Source organism: Lithobates pipiens, unplaced genomic scaffold (genome assembly GCF_037356315.1).
Source record: "Lithobates pipiens isolate NorthernLeopardFrog02 unplaced genomic scaffold, aLitPip1_a1.2 Scaffold_10, whole genome shotgun sequence".
Lineage (NCBI taxonomy): Eukaryota > Metazoa > Chordata > Amphibia > Anura > Ranidae > Lithobates > Lithobates pipiens.
In genome coordinates this window covers 166,813,372-166,827,708 of record NW_027507686.1, presented here as the reverse complement: position 1 = coordinate 166,827,708, position 14,337 = coordinate 166,813,372, and positions in this window count along the sequence as shown.

Here is a 14,337-nt window from a genome sequence, read left to right as displayed (position 1 = left end):
TGTTCTGGTCTGCAAAAAAAAAAAAAAAAAACGGATGGGGATCTGTTCTCTTCTGTGTAGGCAGATCAGATCAGAAGTTAGTCTGTGAAAACGGACAGCAGAGTCCATTTACCGCAGAGAGTGGGCTCTGTCTGTGTCCACTCTGCAAATATATTACATATATATTATATTTTTATATATTATCTAAAAATGTAATATATTGTAATGTACCAATGATTGATGTAGTGGCTGCATTCATTTTCATTTTTCAGGCTTTCATTACTAGAGATTAGCCAGTAATGCCACGTGCACACGATCAGACTATGCGGCGGAATTTCCGAACGAGCGGACTTGCCCACACACGAACTGACTTTTCCGGCGGACAATCCGCCAAACTTTCCAAATGAATGGACTTGCCCACACACAGAGTAAAGTCCGTTCATTTTGAATGTGACGATGGGACTAGTGAAGGAAGTCAATGTCGCCGCATCCATCAGCGAGATTGACATCTTGCTAGCCCTGTCGCCTGGTATGGATTTTAAGGGGAACCCCAAAGTCCATATCAGACCCTTATCCTAGCATGCAGCTTGGCTGGTCAGGAAAGGGGTGGGGACGAGCTAGCGCCCCCCCTGAACCGTACCAGGCCGCGTGCCCTCAACATAGGGGGTGGGTGCTTTGGGGAAGGGGGAGCCCTGTGGGCCCCCCACCCCAAAGCACCTTGTCCCCATGTTGATGAGGACAAGGGCCTCTCCCCGACAACCCTGGCCGTTGGTTGTCGGGGTCTGCGAGCAGGGGGGCTTATCGGAATCCGGGAAACCCATTTAATAAGGGGGCTCCCAGATTCTGGCCCCCCACCCTATTTGAATGAGTATGGGGTACGATGTATCCCTACCCATTCACCTGGGGGAAAAAAGTGTAAATAAAAAACACACAACACAGGTTTTTAAAGTAGTTTATTAAGCAGCTCCGGGGTCTTCTTCCAACTTCGGGGGGCTTCTCGTTGGGCTTCTCCGCTATCTTCTGCTCTTTTGCCGCTCTTTTGCTAGCAAAAGGAGCCTGGCTTTCTCCTCCAACGTCGTCACCGTCCGGGGGTCTTCTTCAGACTTTGGGGGTCTTTCCAGGCCTCTTTTCCCGACCCTTCAGTTCTTCTGCTGGGCTCCTCCGCTATCTTCTTCCAGCTCTTTTACTAGGGTTGGCCTGGTCTTCTCTTTCGCCGCCGCTGCCTTCTTCTTCTCATGTTGACATGACGCTGTCTACTTTAAAAACCTGTGTTGTGTGTTTTTTATTTACACTTTTTTTCTCCCATGTGAATGGGTAGGGGTACATCGTATCCCATACTCATTCACATAGGGTGGGGGGCTGGAATCAGGGGGCCCCTTATTAAAGGGGGCACCCGGATTCCGATAAGCTCCCCGCCTGCACACCCTGACAACCATGGGGACAAGTTGAGGGCACGTGGCCTGGTACGGCTCACCCCCTTTCCTGACCGGCCAGGCTGCGTGCTCGGATAAGGGTCTGGTATGGACTTTGGGGGGACCCCCACGCGTTTTTTTTCGGCATAGGGGTTACCCTTAAAACCCATACCAGGCGACAGGGCTCACGAGGTGTCAATCTCCCTAGTCCCGTCGTACCTGAATTCACATTCAAAATGAACGGACTTTAGTCCATGTGTGGGCTAGTCCATTCATTTGGAAAGTCTGGCAGACTAGCACACAGGTGAGCGGATTGTCCGCCCGAAAGCCAAGTCCGGTGGACAATTTTGAGTTAACACTTCTTTCAAAATCTGCTGGACTTTTGGGAAGAAAAAGTCAGCCGGAGCCCACACACGGGCAAATTGTCCACCTGATAGTCCGATTATGTGTACCCAGCATTACACACCTCCTGGGTTGCTACATTCACTCCTCAACCCTTGAAAGACAAAACCAGAGAAAATTCCCAGCTCAACTCACCAACCAGTTTGCTTACCAAATTAACCTGTCCAACAGTATGCGTTAAAAACAGGGGTTTACTTAGCACACATTTGCAAACACATGCGTAAGCTACAAGGACTCTTCGCCGCACCCTGTGTATTGTTTGCAGCCCTAACCCTTCAAATGTTTTGAGAGTCTCCACAATGGAAGCACGTGTATTCTAATGGATAGATAAGGGGCAGGTGGGCCTGGAGGTAGCCCAATCCTCCTTAAAGGCACAGGGGCACATTGAACACCCAGCACATAACACAATGGCAGCAAAGGTGCTCAGTGTGTCCCCTGGCCAAATTTACACCAGTAACAAAGAGATTGCCCCTGCCCCCACCTATAACTGGCCTTCACAGCAAGGAGCACATGTAAGGGCAAATGCATGAAAGCAGTGGTGGCCCATTCATAGGGGGTATGCTGCGATTCTGGGCTGTATACTCAGCTGTGATTCTGAGCTGTATACTCTGCTGTGATTCTGGACTGTATACTCTGCTGCAAGTCTGGGCTGTATACTCTGCTCTGTGATTATGGGGCTGTGCTGTATACTCCTGACACTATGGACAGAAGCAAGTGGAATACAGGGTAAGGAGTGGGTGGATGGTATAAGGGGTGGGGCTTATAAGTGTGAGGTGTCAAAAGGGAGGGGCGGGTCTGGTAACCCCCATCTTAAAACTTCACCAGCTGCCACTGCATGAAAGACAAAACCAGAGAAAATTCCCAGCACAGCTCACCAACCACTCTTGGACACCAGCCCTGTCAATCAGTGGAGAAGGTGGTGATGGATGGACTAGATTTCAGATACATACTGTAGCTAGGAGGCTGCAGGCACAGGAAGTGCCTAGGCACACTAACATACCAGAAAGTGCACAGATTTCAAGATGTTTCCTATAACACAGCAAATCTTCATGAGTTGAGATCCAGTCTAACCACACTGATAAAAAGAAGGTCTGCTATTAATTCATCAAAATATTTTCCTGGTGCCTACCTATGATAATAGAGCTCTGTCTCGACTCCTCCCTCAGGACCAGAGAATAGCATAAAAGAAAGACATAACCCCTCCACCAGCATTCTCTTTTTTTTTCCTCATACCTCTTAACTGGTGAAGAGTAGCTGTAGGTCCCTACCTTTGCCGAGGGCAGATTCCACCAGTTTCAGCATCTCCCATGCTCAGGCCCTGTACTTGGGCCGCTAAAAACGATGCTAAGACTGGGAGCCCCTTCTGTGGATCTTTTGGGGTATGCATGGTTTCCTCATAGGAAACTTTCCAAGTATTTTGCTTGGTGTTGTATAGAAAGATCAGCTTTTTTTTCCCCCATATTCCGTTAAGGTCCCCTCTGTCCTCTGTTTTGTGCTGCTCTCTAGTGGGATTGTTCCGGCTCACCTTTTTTGCCTACATTTTTGTGGTCAACCTCGCCTTGCAGGTCCCCTTTCTGGCTTAGCTGGGTTAGTATTGAAGTCCTGTCTGGGAGCTCCATAGCTAGTCAGTCTCTTCTCTGTAGTAGCGGCCTAGCTCTCTCTCTATCTTTTGCTTTCAGCTAAACCTCCTGCCTAGTGAGCCATTAAACATTCACCACATGGTCAAGATCCTCAAATTTCCAACAGGTATGGGACCATCTTTACATAAGCAGTGACAAAAGAGTGCACTTGTTTAGTTGGTAATGAAGTTCTTTTTCGTTCCAGCCCTATCCACTTTAAGAGGTCCAAAAAATCCTCTAGGTACCATTACAACTCACGTGATTACAGTCCAGAACACAGGTCGTACTCCTTACGACAGAGGTAATCCGAGAGGTCGAGGTCGCAGACATTATCATTCTCCCTCTCCCCTTGGTCGTTCAACAAGTGCTGGGCATGTGGAGCTGTACCACTACCTGTTAGGCCAGTTTGTAAGGAATGTCTCAGGACCTATGCAGCCAACTGTGAACTTGAAAGTCAACGGGTCTTAGCCCTTGTACACACGATCGGACATTCCAACGGAAAATGTCAGATCGGACCGTGTTGTTGGATAATCCGACTGCGTGTGGGCTCCATCGGACTGTTTCCGTCGGAATATCCGACGGACAAAGTTTTAGAGCTGGGCTATAAAACTTTCCGGCAACATGATCTGATCGGACTTTGTCCGTTTGTGTGTAGAGAATTCCGATCGGACAAAGTGGCACACATGCTCAGATCAAATTCCTAGACCAAAGCTATTGGCTACTAGCCTGAACGTAGTCCCGTTGTAACGAAATAATGTCAACACGTTACGTACGATCGGATTTTCAGACAACTTTGTCCGACGTGTGTATGCAACACAAGTTTCGGACAAAATCCGTCTGATAAAATCCGACGGATTTTGTTGTAGGAATGTCCAACCGTGTGTACAAGAGCTTAGACTTGCCTAAGCAAACTATGAAGGAGGACTCCTCTGAGTTGGCGGCAATGCTTCCCGCTCAGCCAGCACCATAGGTGGCTCAAGCTCCGGATACGAATTCTAATATCCCGGGGCCTTCCACGGTATGTACCTCTTACCCCCATTAGGCCATACAGCCAGAGATTCACCACAAGAGGATCCCTCTGAGGAATTCTCAGAAGATTCAGAGCCTTCCGCAGTTTTTCCCTTGTATAGGCCTTCATTCAAGCAGTTAAGAATGCTATTGCATGGAAGGACTCAAAGGAACCAAAGTTGAAGAGATGTTTTTATTCTTTTCGCAAGAAGAAACAGCTTGTCTTTACCATATGGGAGGGATTAAAGAGGTTACTGAAGTGGAATGGAGGAAGACAGACAAAAAGTTCTCATTAGGGTGAATTAGGAGGCCGTATCCTTTAGCAGAGAGAGATACACAATCCTTGGACCAAATGCCAGTTGTGGAAGCGGCAGTTGTACGCCTAGATAAGAATATAAAACTCTTCCTATGGAAGATTCTGCTTCTTTCAAGGACCCTCTGGCTAGACGTAGACCTTAAGAGAGGTTACTTGTCATTAGGAGCAGCATGCCATTGCCCTTCCCTCCGTGTCTAATGCCGTTTAGGTCCTGGACGGAGAATATTGAGATGGCTCTACGCCAGGATGGCCCATAGGATGACATAATTAAGACTCCAGAAGAGCTAAAATTGTCAGCAGACTTTGTGGGAGAAGCAGCGATTGATTCGTTGTTCGGCTTTTGAGATTGATGCTGTATGCTATTATGGCCAAGCAGACCATTTGATGGGAAAGCTGTTTCGAGAGAGACTCAGCCAGGCTATTTTCAGAGTAACAGGGTGGGGGATAAGAGAGTGTGAAGATCAAGAGTTTAAAAGTTCATCAAAACTCCAGACAGTCCCATCACAACAGAGATACCAGGAAATCTTGGAGGGGCACTCAGGCGTCCTTCTCTGGCATGAGGAAGAACAAGGCTCTTACTACCCCCCAAGAGGCAGAGCTCCCCTGAGAGAGAAGGGGCTAAGAGTATACCACTATTTAGACAACATTCTTCTCCTGGCAAACAATCCAAACCAGCTCATCTCCCACAGAGAGAGACTGTTGCAATTAGAGGTGAACTGAATAGAAATTTTGGTGCTGAAACTGAAAATGCAAGATGCACTTAAGCGAAAACCGAAACCGAAAATTACAGTTTTAAATTTTTTTTATATACAATTGTATTATATTCGACTTTTAAATTAATATCATCAATTTAAATTATTATGAATTAATTGTTGCCCATTATTGGCACCTTTTAGTGCAAGAAAAGCTCAAGTAAAATGCAGTCTGCAGTCTCTGACCATCTCTTGTATCATGTCTGCAGTCTCTAACCATCTGTTGTATCATGTCTGCAGTCTCTGACCATCTCTTGTATCATGTCTGCAATCTCTTACTTAAACACATTGCTAAATGTATTAGGAAAATTTCCATTTAGTGCACCTCTAGCAGACATGATACAGGAGATGGTCAGAGACTGCAGACATACTACAAGCGATGCTCAGAGACTGCAGACATGCTACAGGCGATGGTCAGAAACTTTGTTACAAGGGCTGCCGAACAATTTAAATTAATGCTTTGTAACACAGTGGGAGATCGCCGCTCTGCATGACACTCACAAGGAGAGGAGGGAGGGGAGCAGAGAACTCTGACAGGGTGCGCCAGGATGACACACTCGCAATGTGTGGCACTCAGTGTTGACCGCCCCCTTTTTGGTGCCATTAATCTGCACCTTTAAGCCGCATGCCGAAAACACAATTTTTTGCTGATGTTTCAGCAGCCAAAATTTCAGTGCACCTCTAGTTGCAATCTCTAACAGAACTCGGATGGATTATAAACTACGAGAAGAGCCAACTGTCTCCAACACAACCATGATGTATTTAGGGGCGATGTTCGACACACAACAGGGTACAGTGTTATTCCCTCCCCTGAATGTGGGAATCATTATTCAGAGGATGCACAAGGTAATGCGAAGTTCTCATTTAACAGCTTCACAATGCCTGAGCCTCATATGCTCCTGTATACCCCTAGTTCCATGCTCACACTGGCATCTGAGATACCGTACTTCCAGTCAGATTTTTTGGCGCAATGGAGGAGACAATGACTCTCACAGTCAATCCTGCTGACTGTAGTCATGTGCAGAAGCTTGCACTGGTAGACAAGCCCAGAAACCCTTTTCAATTGGGTGAACTCTCATGCACCATAATTACATCCGACATCAGTGGACAGGGCTGGGGAGCCCATTGCAGAGAGGTCAAAGTTCAAGGAAGATGGTAAATGCCCAGCGAGGGGTTGGTATAATTCTGGAAATGATACCTGAATGCCATAGTCGGTTACATATACAGTAAATAACACAACCATGGAAAAATTATTACCGGTAGTATTTCTGTGGCATTGTAGTGGGCTCTTATCCCAAGATAGTCCTTTTACTATTTCTCAGGGCCATGCTGGCCACTTGTGCTGATATATTTATGCATTTATGGTCTTCTATTTTAGTTTTGCTTTTTTTTGTGTTGTCACTTTACATGTGTCATGTTTATACTATGTTAAACATTTTAATAAAAAGGATTTTCAAAAAACAAAAAACATTCTGGAAATAAGAACAGCATTTCTAACCCTGACTTCTTTGACAAATCAGGTTCAGAGTATTCTTGCGCCTAGACAACAGGGCAGCAATCTCCTATTTACAGAAGTAAGGGGTTACCCACAGGAGAAGGTTTCTAAGAGAAGTAGAATCAATTAATGCTCTGGGCAGACAGGAACTAGGGATTAGCCAAACAGCCCCCGGTTCGGTTTGCACCAGAACATCCGAACATGCAAAATTTAGTTCGAACACACGAACACCGTTAAAGTTTATGGGACAAAAACATGAACAATCAAAAGTGCTAATTTTAAAGGCTTATATGCAAGTTTTTGCCCTAAAAAGTGTTTGGGGGCCCAGGTCCTGCCCCAGGGGACATGTATCAATGAAAAAAAAAGTTTTAAAAACAGACTTTTTTGAGAGCAGTGATTTTAAGAATTCTTAAAGTGAAACAATGAAAATTTTATATTTCTTTAAATATCGTGCCTGGGGGGTGTCTATAGTATGCCTGTAAAATGGCGTAGTTTTCTCGTGTTTAGAACAATACCACAGCAAAATGACATTTCTAAAGGAAAATAAGTCATTCAACACTGCTTGCGGCTGTAATGTATTGTCGGGTCCAGCAATATAGATGAAAATCATTGAGAAAAACGGCATGGTTCCCCCCTCCCCATTACCAGGCTCTTTGGGTCTGGTATGGATATTAAGGGGAACCCCGCACCCAAATAAAAATAAAATGGTGTGGGGGGGCCCCCAGGCACTATATACTCTGAACAGAATTACATATACTATACGGCCTGCCCTATATACTCTGCAGACAATTGAGCCTTAGGTGTTGGTGGTGCCAGAACACTGTAACCCCTCGCAGTTACTCTTGTTGGGCGCAGGAACGGGTCCTGCAGCAAAATATTCAATCAAAAATTGTAATTACATGCCCCTGTTAAACAGGGGCAGAAAAATTGGGCCTTAGGCAGTGGTGATGGTGCCCTAAACCAAAAATATTGGTGGAAGCTAGCGTCATCAAGATTGAGGAGGAATAGGATAGTCCCTCAGCATAGGCAGTCTTCAAGGGATCCCACATCCATAGAAAAATCAATCAGTTACTTGATAGCTGCTGCTGATTCAAGACTGATTCATTTTTATGAATGTAAGCCTATCAACAGAATCTGTGGACAGACGCACTCTATGATCCATTACAAACCGTTCAGCAGCACTGATTGTGCGTTCAGAAAGAATGCTGGATGCAGGACAGGCCAGTAGCTCAATTGCATATTGAGCAAGTTCTGGCCAGTGGTCCATCCCCAAGACCCAGTAATCTAGTGGATGGTCTGTTGGAAAGGTCTCTAAATCTGCTCTTGCCCCAAGATATTCCTGCACCATGTCATGTAGACGCTGGCGATGGTTGCTTGAACCAATCAGACCTTGGCACTGAGGACTGAAAAATTGTCTAAAGGCATCGGTCAGCCAGCCACCTTCTCCACCGCTCTTCCTCTGACTGAACAAACGCCTCAGCAACATGTTGTCCAGCATCAGGAAATTGTAACCTCCCAGGGTCTGGAAACGCATTGCACAAACCTTTCTTCATGGACTCCTGAAGATGTTTCATCCTTTGCTCCCTATGTGAAGGCAGGATGGGTTCTGCAACCTTACCCTTGTAACATGGATCAAGAAGGGTTGCCAGCCAGTAATGATCCCTCTCCTGGATACCAAAAATCCTAGGGTCCTTTCCCAGGCTTTGCAGAATCAGGGAGGCCATGCAGCATAAGTTTGCAGATGCATTCAATTGTGAATGCTCTGGGTCACTGAGGATGGCGTTGTCAGGAACTACCTCTTCTCAACCATGTACAACTCTTTGGGTTTCTGGGGACTGAAAACCATCCCTTGAAGACTGCTGCTGAGTGTTATCCTCTACATCCATGTTGATACAATCCTCCTACACTTCCTGTGTGTTTGGGGGCCTTGAGCGGTAAGGAAGTCCTCTTCTTCCTCCCGCTGTTCTGCCTTAAGCGCCCTTTCCATTATTCCACAAAGCGTGTGCTCCAACAGGAAGACAAGAAGGATACTATCACTGATGCATGCATTGTCGCTGCTCGGCATCCTTGTGGCCTCCTCAAATGGTGATAGGACAGTGCATGCATCCTTAATCAGTACCCACTGGCGTGGCGAAAAAAAGGCCAAGCACCCCTCACCCTGTCCTGGTGCCATACTCACACAGGTACTCATTGATGGCCCTCTGCTGCGAGTGCAGCCGCTGCACGATTGCGAACGTTGCATTCCACCTGGTGGGCATGTCACAAATTGGGCGGTTGGTGGGCAGTTTGCATTCCCTTTGAATGTCAGCCAGCCAAGCACTGGCATTGTATGACCAGCGGAAATTACCCCAGACTTTTCTGGCCTGCCTCAGGAGATCCTGTAAGCCTGGGTACCTGCTCAAGAACCGCTGCACCACCAAATTCAAGACATGTGCCAAACATGGGATATGGGTCAAGTGTCCCTGTCGGAGGGCAGAGAGAAGGTTGGTGCCATTGTTGCATACCATTCTTGGCTGAAGCTGGCATGGCGTCAACCACGTCTGAGCCTGCCCCTTCAGACCTGGCAGAATCTCTTCCCCAGTGTGGCTCCTGTCCCCTAAGCAGACCAACTCAAGCACCGCATGGCATCTTTTTGCCTAAGTGCTTGTGTAGGCCCTTGAATGCTTACGGAGCACCGCTGGTTCAGAGGAAAAATCTGCAGAAGAAAACATAGAGGAAGATGAAGAGGAGGGGGTGGAGGAGAGAGCTGTGGCAGAATCACCACAAGCATTTTGGAGGTGTGGTGGCGGAACAAGCTTCAACAATACTGAACCCTGTCCTACATCCTTCACAACTGCCAACAGTTACCCAGTGCGCCGTGAAGGAAAGGTAACATCCCTGCCCATGCCTTCTAGACCATGAGTCAGCAGTAATATGCACCTTACTGCTGACCACCCTGTCCAACGAGGCCAAGACATTGTCTTCCAAATGCCAGTAGAGAGCCGGAATGGCCTTCCGTGAAAAGAAATGGCATTTTGGAACCTGCCACTGAGGTACAGCACATTCCACAAATTCACAAAAGGGTGCAGAGTCTACCAGCTGAAAAGGCAGCAGTTGCAGTGCTAGCAATTTGGCTAGCATTCAGACGCTGAGCATGTGGATGACTGGAACCAAATTTCTTTTTACGGCAACTGGGTAGGGAAATTTGCCTGCTAAAATCAGATGGAGGTGTACTGATAGCAGATTGCCTGCAAATACTTGGGACACCAATTGCTATACCTTCATTCCTCTCAGTGCAGGTTTTTGAGAGGACTGGAGGTAAATTGTGGTTGGAGATCCCAGATGAGGAGCAAGGAGAAGTCCGTCTTTTTCTTTGATGTGGGTCTTTCAAGTGCTGTTGCCAACGGACTGCATGGGAGGTCATCATCTCTGGTCAAGCATGCGGTGCCCAAGCGGTGGCTGTTATGGCCATGCTTGATCCGCTTCAGACATAGGTTGCAAACAACAAAGTTGCGATCTGCTGCACACGTGTCAAAAAAGGCCCACACCAAGGAACTTTTCAAAATCAGTGGGGAGTCAGCAGCGCCCTGCACCTGCAGTGTGATGCAGTAGGGTGGCTGCCCCCTAGAGGACATCCTTCCTCGTTGGAGTTATATATATATATATATATATATATATATATATACTAGACTGACTGTATGTATGTGTATATATATATATATATATATATATATATATATATATATATATATATATATATCTCAAATACACTGCCTGAATTAGATTAGAAGTAGTACACCATGGAATGCACTGTAGAATGTAGATCTAGGCTACACTGACTAGATGCTGCAGATGCAGATTATATATATATATATATATATATATATATATATATATATATACATATACAATATATATATATATATATATATATATATATATATATATATATATTGTATATATACACATCAATTACACTGCCTAAAGTAGATTAGAAATAGTATACCATGGAATGCACTGTAGAATGTAGATCTAGGCAAGTTCTGATTGAACGTAACGCATATGGGGGAGGAGCTACGCATGACATCGCCCGCTGCTGCCCTACAGAACTAACAAGATTGTCGGCTTTACATGCTGTGTTTTTATCATCTTTATGTAAGTAGTTTGTGTTTGAACACAAAAATTAAATCTTATACTTAAGTGGTGAGCACTTTGACCCATGACCTGGCGTCCTTGCTGAGATCTAAGGAGAAGTTTATGCTCCGTGTTAACTCTTTTGATACCCGCTTGCATGACCACCTTTTTGCACAGGGGTCCATGCTATAAGGTGAGAGTAATTAGTTAGACCGGTGGTGGAGGGATTGTCACGCTACTGTGGAAAAAAATAAAATAAAATTACTTACCTCAGTATTTGTGTGAACTGTGAAGTTAAGTCATGGATTGTGGAAACTAACTAGTGTCGGGTGATTGTATATAGTGTATACATTTACCACTGACTAATGCAGAGTTGCAATGCAAGATCAGCAAAAAGTAGTTGGATCTGTATGTGCATTATAATTTATTGATCACAAAAATTTTAATCAGTAACAGCCCTAATTTTTTTTATATATATATAAAATCAAATACACTGCCACTAACTAAATAACCTGCCTCCTTAATCACACGCCAACAACACTACACAGAGAAGCAGACATTTTGTCAAGAGATTTCCTGACCGACGAGTGGGCGATTCACCTTCACACATTTCCATCCTCTGGGGATACCCTCAAGTTGATCTATTTGCTGCTCCGAAGAATGCCAAACTCCCTCGATTCTTTTCTCACCTTCCACATACCCAAGCAAAAGTAGTGGATACTCTGTCATGCCCATGGAATTTCACCATAACATTTGCCTTCCCTCCTTGCCCACTCATATTGAGGTTTCTCTTGAGACTCATGAGAGAGTCAGCACAAGTATTAGCAGTCCGGCCTTTTCTCCCCAACAAGCTCAATGGAGAACTCCAAGCTCTACAAAGACATTGTCCTGTTCCTGAGGAAGGTATACTTGAGACGGCTACATCAGAGACCTATCACAGTGGAACCAGTCTCAGAGTAATGCCCAGGATCTAGCAGCTTTGGAGACTCTGGCTTCTCTTTGGTGTGGGGAGGAAGATGACCAAGAGGATCAACATCTGGTTACCACTCAGGAACCTTGTAGAAGACAGGCTAATATACAGATTAAAATAAACTAAAATGCCTAAATTCAAAAAAGATAAATGGCTGAAGGTATTTCTGGACCTTGTACAAGAGGACCTGTCACACCTTGACTGGACAAGAGGGATGAAGGACAATCTGGATAAAGAACAAAGACAGGCCCTTAGAGAATTAAAAGAAGAACCTTGATTATTAAAAAGAGCAATAAAAAGAAGAAGAAATGTTAACTTTAAAGTCAAACTGGCCCTAAAGGCCAACTTACTCTCTAAGAAGGAATGTGAACACCTTACAGTATCCAAATTTAATACACCGACCATATATCTCATCCCAAAGATTCACAAGTCAACCCAGGACCCCCCAGCAAGACCTATAATATTGGCAATAAAGGGGCTCCTGGAAAAAACAGGAAAAGATCTGGATGCGCTACTTAAGGAAATTATAACAAGATTACCATCTTATGTACAAGATATGTCCTTGTGAAAATTAATAACCTATCCATACCATCAAATGCTATCCTGGCAAATATTGACATTAAGTCCTTGTATACCTCTATGCCACAATCACCACATCTCTGCATGTGATTACCTAATTACACTATATAATTACTGGTAATTTGCCAAGTAGGATTGTACAATATATATCATGTTGGCCTGTGACTTGTATTAATGCCATCTAACTAAAACAATGACCTGCAAACTCTAAATGTCCACATGTTGGCAACCTACTGAAAATCCACACATATACTTTAGCCATTCATGGGGAGCTCACCACTCTGAAGAAGTTTGCACATCCTGCAAAATAAAAGCATGCGTCGGTGTGCCACCCCAGCTGCCTTTGGCACCCCAGCCTGCCCTCTCCAACAAATTTCCACAACTTTTCAGATGAAACTGAACCAAACTAGTACACTTCTTGCTGTGGAAAAATCCTAGAATATCCCAGTGCCATTTACCACTCAGGGATCCCGGACTGCCTGTCTATTCCCACCAGTGAAGGACCGCATGTTTCACCAAGCCTGGCCAAGCTGAAGAATCTCAAAAGGAGCTGAATGGTAGCCTTGCATTGTCAGAGGCTATCATCTCGTCCTGGGAGAATCTGACAACAGCTGTGTGCGCAGCATTGACCTCCTTGGATGTGGCCAAGAGCAAAGCACATGGCAAGCTGCTCTTTCCCCGAGCAGCGATCCACTGCACTGCACATCTGAATAACCAGCAGCAATATCTGACCCCTCAGATGCGCCACCTGCAAAACACATGCCAAGCCGCCCTCCCTCTGAAGAGCGATCCACTATCTCATACCGGTAAAATCAACCTTACCATCCTTGCCTTCAGGAACCTTTAGGTCTGCCAACTATGTGCCACCAGCAGAACACATGCTAAGCCACCCTCCCTCTGAAGAGCGATCTACTGTATCGCATCATCAGTAGAACTTTACTACTCTTTGGATTCACAGCCATCTTTATCTTAAGCAACCTGTGGATCTGTCAACTGTGAGGACACTTTTTCTTCTTATGCATAGAATGTATGCTTATCTCACGGAACATTTTACTTGAATATCAGCCTTAAGAACTCCACAGGTTCCATCACTGCTTGAGCCATCATCTTTAACTTAGTTCACCTTTTCCTTCCCAAGAAAGATTTAGTGACTTTATATATATTTTTTCAATCAACAGTTCATCTGTATATATTGCCATGAATGTTCTCTATTGTATTTTTGCATATAGCGCACCTGCTTGATTCTGGGAAATGGAGTGGATGGAGACCGAGAACACGAGTGTATTGCCCTTCATTAAACTGACACCGTTGTATGCTTCCGGTTTCTCTCCCACCATCCCAGATCTGTCAGCTCAAATGCATTGGACACAGCTATAACTTGAGCAAGCTTTCCATCCATCTAGTGCCCTTGCCCTGGGTGAAGCTGTGCACGCCTGGCTGCATTGTCTTTTTTAATGTTTGCTCACTTACATCTATATGTACTTTTTAACCAATAAAGAGGTTTTTAACTGTTGGGAAAAGACCACTCCTTTTATCTGTAGAACTATCTGGGTTCTTTCCCACTACCTTTTTTCCCTCAAATGCTTTCTTAGTTTGGGATCTAAGGTAAAGGGCACCACCCCAAGGAGGGCAAGTCGGTATCTCCCCTCCCAGTGCTGGGTTCTACATTTACCCAGCACTACGATCCTATGA